This window comes from Quercus lobata, chromosome 4, assembly GCF_001633185.2.
Source record: "Quercus lobata isolate SW786 chromosome 4, ValleyOak3.0 Primary Assembly, whole genome shotgun sequence".
Taxonomy (NCBI): domain Eukaryota; kingdom Viridiplantae; phylum Streptophyta; class Magnoliopsida; order Fagales; family Fagaceae; genus Quercus; species Quercus lobata.
Window position 1 is genome coordinate 15,631,864 of NC_044907.1, and position 10,326 is coordinate 15,642,189.

At 32.3% G+C, this 10,326-nt stretch overlaps 1 pseudogene; it reads left to right on the forward strand.

Annotated features, from left to right (window-relative positions):
- Window positions 1-5,641: 5,641 nt before the first annotated feature.
- On the forward strand, window positions 5,642-10,092 carry LOC115987672 (annotated as a pseudogene).
- The last annotated feature ends 234 nt before the right edge of the window (window positions 10,093-10,326 follow it).

The following is a 10,326-nucleotide window of genomic DNA, read 5'->3' on the forward strand; positions in this document are numbered from 1 at the left end:
ATGGTAGAAATTGAATTTTTCCCACTATTCCACCTTTTCCTAATCAAGAAGGAAAAAAAAAAAAATATAAAAAAATAACTCTCTTACACATAAAAACCAAATAAATCGTATGTACAATAACTATTTTTTTCAATAAATTTAAGACCCACCCAATTTGCAATCTCACACAATTTTATGACATGATGAAATGATCTACTATAAGTGATCCATCACTTTTTATAACATTCAAGACGAATGACAACGTTTTTTTCTATAATTTTTAATCCCCCACTTCAACAAATTATAAAATTACTTGCTAAAAGAAAATTCAGTGGAACATAGTATTTTGTACATTTGACTTCTAAGTTCTAAAATTGAGTAAGGTTAGAAGCTTTGGAAAATATTGATGGATAAAGTTTCTTTCTAAACTAGTTTAAAGAAAAATGCTTTAAACTCTCACTAAAAAATTATCATGACGGCATATTTTGAAAATCTAACAATTGGATTAAATCTTCTTTATGTTCTTAATATGCATATCAAATTTCTTTTAAATTTAATATTATTTACTATTTGATCAATAAACTTATTTTTTATGTATAGTTTAAAACTACAAAACCATGAATTTAGATATTTTTTTGATAATATAGCTATCGATATTTGATTTTCTTGAAAATTTGCGAACATAAAGAATATAATAAGAAAATTCAATTTAATGGTAAATTTATCATAATTCATTTTCAATGTGTCCTGAAGATTAATTATGGACTAAGACCATAAATAAACTACCAGTTTTCTATTTGCACTTATTCACCTAACCCATTGATTAGATGATAAAGATGCCTCATGGACCTACATGTCATTTTACTTTTCTTTTCCTTTCTTCTTTCATTTATTTTATACATTCATACATACATACATACATACATACATATATATATATATTTATATATATAATCAACTGCAGATGAGGAACTAGACCCATTTCATGATATATTTAATTCATCCGTTAATCATTTTAATTTAATGACATTCTAACAGATTTAACTAAATTGACAATATATTATTGGACAAATTTTAGCTACAAAGTTGGTTATAGCCTAAGGTTACAACCTTATTTAACATCATTAACATTACTACATATTTCAAAAGGTTAACTATTGAATTGCATGTTCTTTATATTTTATATACATATGTCAAATTTTGTACTAATAAAATATTATTTATTATATAATCTATAATTTTATATTTTACGCATAAATTTAAAATACAAAATTTACAATTTAAACATTTTATTGATGACATAACTATTGATTTTAATTTTTCAGAAATTTTGCAAGTATGAAAAATATAAGAAGAAAATTTAATCCAATGGTGGATTTATCAAAATTCATCTTCAATAAAAAGATATTGAGTAAGGTTATACCCTTCGGCTACAATTAATTTTATAACTAAACTTTCTTCTATATATTTTCATTTGATGGAATTACCCATTCAGTTTGAAACAGATACTAGTGCATTTCCATCAATAAGTAAAACTCTCATATATAGTGCATTCGATAAATTATGTTTTATAACAGTGTACTCTTGGCGCAATAGTCACTTCACAAGTATAAGTGTTTATGGGCAGTGGGGACCAAGGCCAAAGTTCAAGTCTATAGGAGAAAGTTTTACCCACATATATTTAGGTAGAGTTTCGTAACCTACCTTTGTTAAAAACATGACTAAATATTTGATTTTGCTCCACTTTTATATCTCTCTCCTCTAAAAACACAAAAAACATAAAAATACAATATCAAATAAGATCAAAAAGAAACCGACGGAAGACTTGCATCATGAGATTTCAAACAAAAGGTAGACAACTTAAATTTCGATCAAATCTCAGGTGGGTAAAGTGTCAAATTTCAAATTACAAGTAGGCAACTTTAATTTCGGTCAAACTATAGGTGAGTAAGTTGTAATTTCCCCCAAAAAAAAAAAAAGGTTTTATTATACTACACTTTTCAATTTATTTTATCCTAGTTGGATTAGAATTTTTATTGAATAGATCTTATTTATTTTATTTCTACATATTTTTAATCGATAAATGTATATTAAAAAATATGAATACACATACTTAAAAAAAAAAAAAAAAAAAAAAAAAAAAAAAAAAGAATAGAAGAATTAATTGAATCTAAAAAAGGATCTCTTAAGAAATTTGTTACTAGTAAAAAAAATAAACATTTAGATGAAATTTGTTGTGGTATAGATTTATTATTAAAACTACAAGTTATAAAGAGCTTTTAGAAATAGACGAATATACTTTGATTAAAAGATCTAAAGTTATATAAAATGAGTAGTCTAATTCATTTCCAAATGCATTTATCGCTTATAGAAGTTTTTTGATAGCACCAGTTACAATTTCTTACACAAAAAGAAATTATAGAAGTTTTTTGATAGCACCTATTACATTTCTTACACAAAAAGAAAATTTTTAAAATTAAAAATGGAAAAATCTTACTTAAAAATAACTATACTAAGTGTATATTTAGATAGCGGCTACGTCCAATGTTTTTGTGCGTCTAGCGTTTTTTGTGGGTTCTGTACACTGTTCATGAGATACGTAAGTATTTTTTTTCTTCAAAAAAAACAAATTTAAAACAATGTCCGACGGTACTATTTATGTTTAAAAATTATTTTACTATAGTGTTTCAGTTTTTAACAATAAACAATATTCAAACCAACTTTAAGTGTAGTATTGTCTGCTCATCTTTACGAAAGCTATGGTTCGAATAATCCTCTTTCTTTTTTTTTCTTTTTTTTTTTTGGCTGTTGCAACTATCAAATTTTTAACAAAAAAAAAGGTATTGGGTGTTTGGCAGACGTCCAGCCCACACTTGATGGATAACTCAATTAATGAGTTTGTCTCTAAAGTCTTTCAAGCCAACCATCTGCAACCATGTCTCTTAATCAGACTCAAGCGTGTTGGACACGCTGAAGGAAGAAGAAAATTGGCTGAAGAAAAAGAAGTTGGCTGTACAAAAGTCAAAGCTTGTGTGCTTGTATTTATTGTGACTTGATGTGAAGAGTGTGGGAAGGAAGAAAAGAAGAAAAAGGTGAAGAAATAAAAGGGAAGGCCATTCTGCCACTTGTTGCAGAAGAGAAAAGAGCGAAGAGGATTAGGTACTTAAAAATATGAAAGCTATGGTTCGAATAATCCTCTTTTTTTTTTTTTTTTTTTTTGGCTGTTGCAACTATCAAACTTTTAACAAAAAAAAAGGTATTGGGTGTTTGGCAGACGTCCAGCCCACACTTGATGGATAACTCAATTAATGAGTTTGTCTCTAAAGTCTTTCAAGCCAACCATCTGCAACCATGTCTCTTAATCAGGCTCAAGCCTGTTGGACACGCTGAAGGAAGAAGAAAATTGGCTGAAGAAAAAGAAGTTGGCTGTACAAAAGTCAAAGCTTGTGTGCTTGTATTTATTGTGACTTGATGTGAAGAGTGTGGGAAGGAAGAAAGGAGAACAAGGTGAAGAAATAAAAGGAAAGGCCATTCGGCCACTTGTTGCACAAGGTTATTAAACCCGGACCGGACCGTACGGTCCGACCGGAAAACCCGGGAACCGTTCAGATTCACGGTCCATTTAAGGTAAGGAACCGTTCCATGCGAAAAAAGCATGGAACCGTCCGGACCGCGGTCCGACCGTCCGGGTCTGTGAACCGTGACCGGTTCACACGGTTCGGACGGTTCCCTAATTTCAGCCTTTTTTTTTTTTTTTTTTCCCCCCCTATACGGCGTCGTTCCACCTTTTTTCAGCCATTATTCTCAAATCATTTGCCCCATTACTAAAAGCAATCTCAACATAATTGAAATCCCAGAATTAACATAGCATCTGAATATGCTAGATTTCAAATTTACTTAACTACAGCTATCAGACCATATATTAATAACAAAATAAAAAGAGAAGAAGAAAAATGACCCTCAAGAATAGAACAGGTGGACCATGGACCTGTTTCAAAATGAGTTCAGTGATAGAACAGGCAGACGCCTTATAGTATCTTAACTAGCTTTTTCTTATGATGGTGTCCTGAAAACAATTGGCCCTAATGTCTCACATACTTGACAAGCACAATGAAGAAGAAATGACTAATCAAAATGTGAAACAAAAGTAAGCTAATAGCTAGTCAAAGTGAGAAGAAGCAAAAACAGTGTGAAACAAAAGTAAGCTAATAGCTAGTCAAAGTGAGAAGAAGCAAAAACAGTAATACAAGTACCAATGACTTGCAGAAACCCTGTGCTTTCCCAGATAAGAAGACATTATTCTCAGAAACCCTATGCTTTCCCAGCAATACAAGTTAATTATTTAGTTTTATTTATTTTTTTTTTTTTTGGGTCTGTTGCATAATGAGTAGGTTCTGTGGAAAGTTGAAAAGGAAAAGTGAATGTGGGATTAGGATGTTTTAGGGATCAGTTTTTGTATTATGGTTCAATTAACTTGTGGAAAGGATGTTACATTTGAAAAGTTTTTTTGTCTAGTGACTTGTTTCTTTCATGCATTTTTGATGGGAAGGAGTTTTTTTTGTCTAGTGTGTAACAATGTGTAATTGTGTACTGTATTTTTGTAAGTTTTATGTATTTTTTAGAAATAAGCTTTTCTAAATGAATTAGGCTATTTTAGTTAATTTTTCTATTTTTTTTATTAATTTAATGTTTTTATATATATTTAAAATAATTATTAAATTAATTATGACGTCATCACGGTTCGACCCCGGTTCGACCTCGGTCCAACCTCAAAACCCTTGAACCTCTCCCTTTTACGGTTCAATGAACGGTCCGGGTCTGAAAACCTTGTTGTTGCATAAGAGAAAAGAGCGAAGAGGATTAGGTACTTAAAAATAATTGTATTATGATTCTATTTGGATACGATTTATTGTTAAATATTAAAAATTAAAAACTAAAAATATTATAGTAAAATAATTTTTAAATATGTAAATAATACCGTAAAATTTAATTTTAATGAAAATTTTATTGAAAAAAATACTTATAGGTCCCATGAACAATACACAAGACCCACTCATTCAGAATCAAACGCAGCTGAATACTACTTTCAACAACACCCAAACGGAGGCTAAGTGTATGGTTGGACAGCAGCAATATCCAGCGTTTTTGCACGTCCAACATTTTTTATGGGTCTTATGTACTGTTTACGAAATTTGTAAGTATTTTAAAAAAAAAAAATTTAAAACTGGGTCTCACGGTATTATTTAAATATTTAAAAAATTATTTTATTACAATATTTTTAATTTTTAACAATAAATAGATCAAAATATACCTTAAAAGTCTTGTAATTTAGTAGTATGATCCGCTCATCTTTATGAGAGCTATGGTTCCAATAATCTTTTTATTTTTGGTTGCAACTACCAAATGTTAACAATAAAAAAGATTTTGGGTGTGTGGCACACGTGGATTCAAGCCGATGGAATAGCTCAATTAATGAGCTTTTCTCTAAAGTCTTTGAGCCAACCATCTGCAACTGTGTCTCTAAATCAGACTAAAGCGTGTGGGACATGCTGAAGGGTCTGGAAACGTGTATTTTGGGCTCACCAAATAAATGTTAAGGGGGCAAACGCAAAACTATAGCATTCCACGTGGATCATGGGTACATGGACTGATTAATTAAAGATGATCAGACCGACTATAATCCCCAAAATTCTCGCACCAAATTTCTTCTCTCTCGCTCTCGTTATAAATATGCCACTGTTTGAGATTCTATACACAGCCAAATTAGCCTTCCCTCACAATACACACCTGTACCAACTGCCTTTTCAACCATATTGCAGATGGGGCTTTCCCAATGGAGTTCATCTCCACCGTCTTCTTTTTTCATGCATGCTTTTATCCTTCTCTGGTGGTGTGGCTTGTTAGTCACCTCTGTTGTTGGCGGGAATAATGAGACCGACCGGTTGGCGTTGCTTGAGTTCAAAGCCAAGATCACTCATGATCCTCTCCAGGTTTTGAGCTCTTGGAATGACAGCATCCACTTTTGTCAATGGCGAGGGGTTACTTGTGGTCGTCGACATAAGAGGGTCACTGTGTTGAATTTCCCATCTTCGAAACTGGTAGGCTCTATATCACCACATGTTGGTAATTTAAGTTTTCTGAAGAATCTTACACTCTCAAACAACAGCTTTCATAATGAAATTCCTTCAGAAATTGACCGTTTACGCAGATTGCAAATCCTACGCTTGTACAATAACTCACTTAGCGGCAAAATTCCAAGAAATTTATCCCATTGCACCAACCTCAATTACATTAATTTCGGTCGCAACCTTTTGGATGGGGAAATACCTGCAACTCTTGGCATTTTGCCAAAACTCCAATGGGTTTCTTTTGAAATAAATAATTTGACAGGAAGTATCCCACCTTCTCTCAGCAACTTATCCTCTTTAATAGTGTTTTCTACGGCTTATAATAACTTGGGTGGGAGTATTCCTACTTCTTTTGTCCAATTGACAAAACTTACAATTTTTTCTGTCGTTTCAATAGGCTGTCTGGAACAATGCCTCCTTCAATCTTCAATTTGTCTTCGTTAAAACAGCTTGATGTAGGAAGCAACCAAATCCAAGGGCATCTTCCGATGGATATAGGTATCACCCTACCAAATATCGAATATTTAAGCATTTCCTTCAACCAATTTACTGGGCATATCCCTATTTCAATATCTAATGCCTCAAATCTAAAGACACTTCCATTTTCCGGTAATAAACTAAGAGGAGGAGTTCCTTCTTTGGAGAAGTTAAATGGACTTTCAGTTTTTGTCATAGGCTTTAACAAACTTGGTAATGGAGGGGCAAATGACTTGAGTTTTCTTTGTTCTTTGACAAATGCCACATATCTGACTGTATTGGAGATAAGATTCAATAACTTTGGGGGAGAGTTGCCCAAATGCATTGTGAATTTCTCAACTAATCTTAAATTTTTTTTCCTGGATAATAATAAAATATCTGGCAAGATTCCTTCGGGGATAGGAAATTTGACCAATTTGGAGATACTATACATGTCGAATAATACATTATCAGGTAATATTCCCTTGGAAATTGGAAAGCTTCGTAAGTTACAAGATTTGGCTTTATCTCAAAACAATTTCTTTGGGAATATGCCATCATCTCTTGGAAATTTAACTCTTTTGATAAAATTGTATTTAGGCAATAATAATCTTCAAGGAAGTATCCCCTTAAGCCTAGGCAACTGTCAAAAAGTGAATATATTGGATCTTGCCTATAACAATCTTAGTGGTGCCATGTCATCTCTAGTCAATAGTCTCTCATTCTCACCAATAGATATAGACTTGTCAGGCAACAAATTTACTGGTGTCCTTCCTATAGAAGTAGGAAATTTCATAAATTTAGAATACTTGGATATTTCTGAAAATATGTTGATTTGAAAAATTCCAACAAGTCTTGGTAGCTGTGTAAAACTAGAAATTCTATACATGAGAAGAAACTTCTTCCAAGGGGTCATTCCTTCATCTTTGGAATCATTAAAAGGCCTTGAAATTTTAGACCTTTCCAGCAACAATTTATCTGGGAACATTCCAGTATTTTTGGAGCGCTTTCACTTCTTGCAATTATTGAATTTGTCTTATAATCAATTTGAGGGTGAGGTACCAATAGAGGGAGTTTTCAGGAATACAAGTGCAGCTTCTATTGAGGGAAATACTAAGCTATGTGGAGGAGTGCCAAAGTTCAAGCTTCCTATATGCAAATACAATAAATCCAAGAAAAGGAAGTTGACTCATTCCTTGAAACTAATAATCTCTATACTTTCTGGAATTTTTGGAGTAACTTTGGTGATTTCATTTCTACTTCTCATCTCTTTCAAAATAAAGAGAAGAGAAAGTACTTTAAATAATTCACAAAATTTACTTTTGAATGTATCTTACCAAAGTCTACTAAAAGCTACAGATGCATTCTCTCCCACTAATTTAATTGGTGTGGGAAGTTTTGGATCTGTGTATAGAGGAATTCTTGATCAAGATAGACGTGTAGTTGCTGTCAAGGTGCTCAATCTTTTGCACCATGGAGCTTCCAAGAGTTTCATTGCTGAATGTGAGGTTTTGCGAAATATCAGACATCGAAATCTTGTAAAGGTACTCACAGCATGTTCAAGTGTTGACTATCAAGGTCATGATTTCAAAGCATTGGTATATGAGTTCATGAGTAATGGCAACCTAGATGAGTGGTTGCATCCAATTGCTAGAACAAATAAGTCTTCTATGGAGCAAAGGAATTTGAATCTTCTTCAAAGACTTAATATTGCCATTGATGTTGCAAATGCATTGGAATATCTTCATCATCATTGCCATATATCAATTGTTCATTGTGACCTCAAGCCTAGCAATGTTCTTCTCGATGATGAAATGATCGGACATGTGGGGGACTTTGGCTTGGCAAGGTTCCTTCTTGAGGACACCCAAAAGTGTTTCACTAATCAATCAAGCTCTATCGGATTAAGAGGGACAATTGGTTATGCTCCTCCAGGTAAATAACTTTACCATTTCTTAACTTTAAATTTTGATCTTTTCACAATATTTCTTAATGTATTTTCAAGGATGAAATATAGCTCAAAGAAGAATGTCATGTGGAAGATAGAGCATGTCTTGAAAAAACTTTCCGCTTTGCATAAACATTTTCTTGTTATATGCGTCCACTAAAGAGCCCCTGCGCAACTTGTGAGATTATATTTTCCCCCTTTTTAACAATCACATTTTAAATATTGTGTGTAATTGCAGAATATGGTATGGGAAATGAGGTGTCAACTAATGGTGATATCTACAGTTATGGTATACTCTTGTTGGAGATATTCACAGGAAAAAGACCCACAGATAACATGTTTGAAGATAACATGAACCTTCATGATTTTGTAAAAGGAGTTTTACCAGAACGAGTGGCTAACATTGTGGATCCTACTCTTCGTTTGGAAAAAGAAGATATGGAAACAAGGACAAATGATACTCACAATCGAAATCAAATTGGAAGTCCGAAAATTCTAGAGTGCTTGATTTTGATATTTGATATTGGAGTTTCTTGCTCTATGGAACTCCCAAGGGATAGGATGAACATTAGTGATGTTGTAGCTCAGCTAAATTTGATCAGAGAAAAGCTCCTCAAACCTAGAATACGGCAAGAAAGACTTCGGCTTATAGGTAAATATTTTATGACATAGTACTTGTTGCTCTAACACCCAATCCAAACCTTTACAAAGGGATCATATATCCAACACAATGCCATGTGCTTGTTACAGTACTTTCTTTTGTTCTAGCAAAATTGATAATATTGATGCCATGTGAAGTTTGAATACATGATGGTACTATTCATATGATTAAAATTCATCTAATTTGTTTTCTATGATTCAAAATATGCTCTTCTTTGTCCCACCCCCCCTCAAAATGTTTGTTGAAAAATACATAAATCAAAATGACATTTAAGCTATTTTAGATTTGGTGATTTCTACCATTAGTGATTATTGATATTGTACTTACACTCAGTACTTTTTATAGAGATGTGTTTGATGACTTTGATGTAGACATAGGCTTAAATTACTCTAAGTATGGAATTTTAATGGGTAAGAAGTTTAACTTATTTACTGGGAATGATTTAGTTGTTTATAATCTTAACTATCTCTCAAGTACCAGGATAACCATTTCCATAAAACATTTAATGAGTTTAGGATTTGAAAATTGAACCTTCTTGCATTATTATAAACCCCCTTACTATTTTGAAAACAAAAACTTCTTCCTATACATAGAAATGATTTCCCTTAATTCAATGGTTTAGAGGGATAATTGTCCTCCTTGAATGTAGGTACAGAGGGCCAGTGACCCCATTGGAAGGCATCATGACTTGATGAGGTTTTGATTTTGTATATTGTTGGAAGAAAATAATCAGATTTGTAGCACCTCCTTTTGTTTCTTTTAACACTCACTTATTAGTTTATCTTGTATTTGTCATGGTTTTATTTTATTTTATTTTTAATATCCAAGGAATAATTTGTGGCTGTAATATTGCTTTTAAAAAATAATAGAGACTCTGTGGATGTAGGCTTTTATGGCCGAACCACGTTAAAATTGTTGTCTTCCTTTTTTTTGTTTGCCTTCATTTTTCACATAGGAATTTTACAGCTTCAAGCCTTGGATAGTATTAGTAGCCAACAAGGCTTCTAAATTGGTATATTAGTTGTCACTGCAAATTATTAGAACTATAAATATGTTTGTCATCCATAATTCGATGATTATGTACTAGAAAAAGCGATTTGTACTTCAAGATCATACAATTAGTGTTATTGCTAAGCACCAAATAGTTTCTTGTA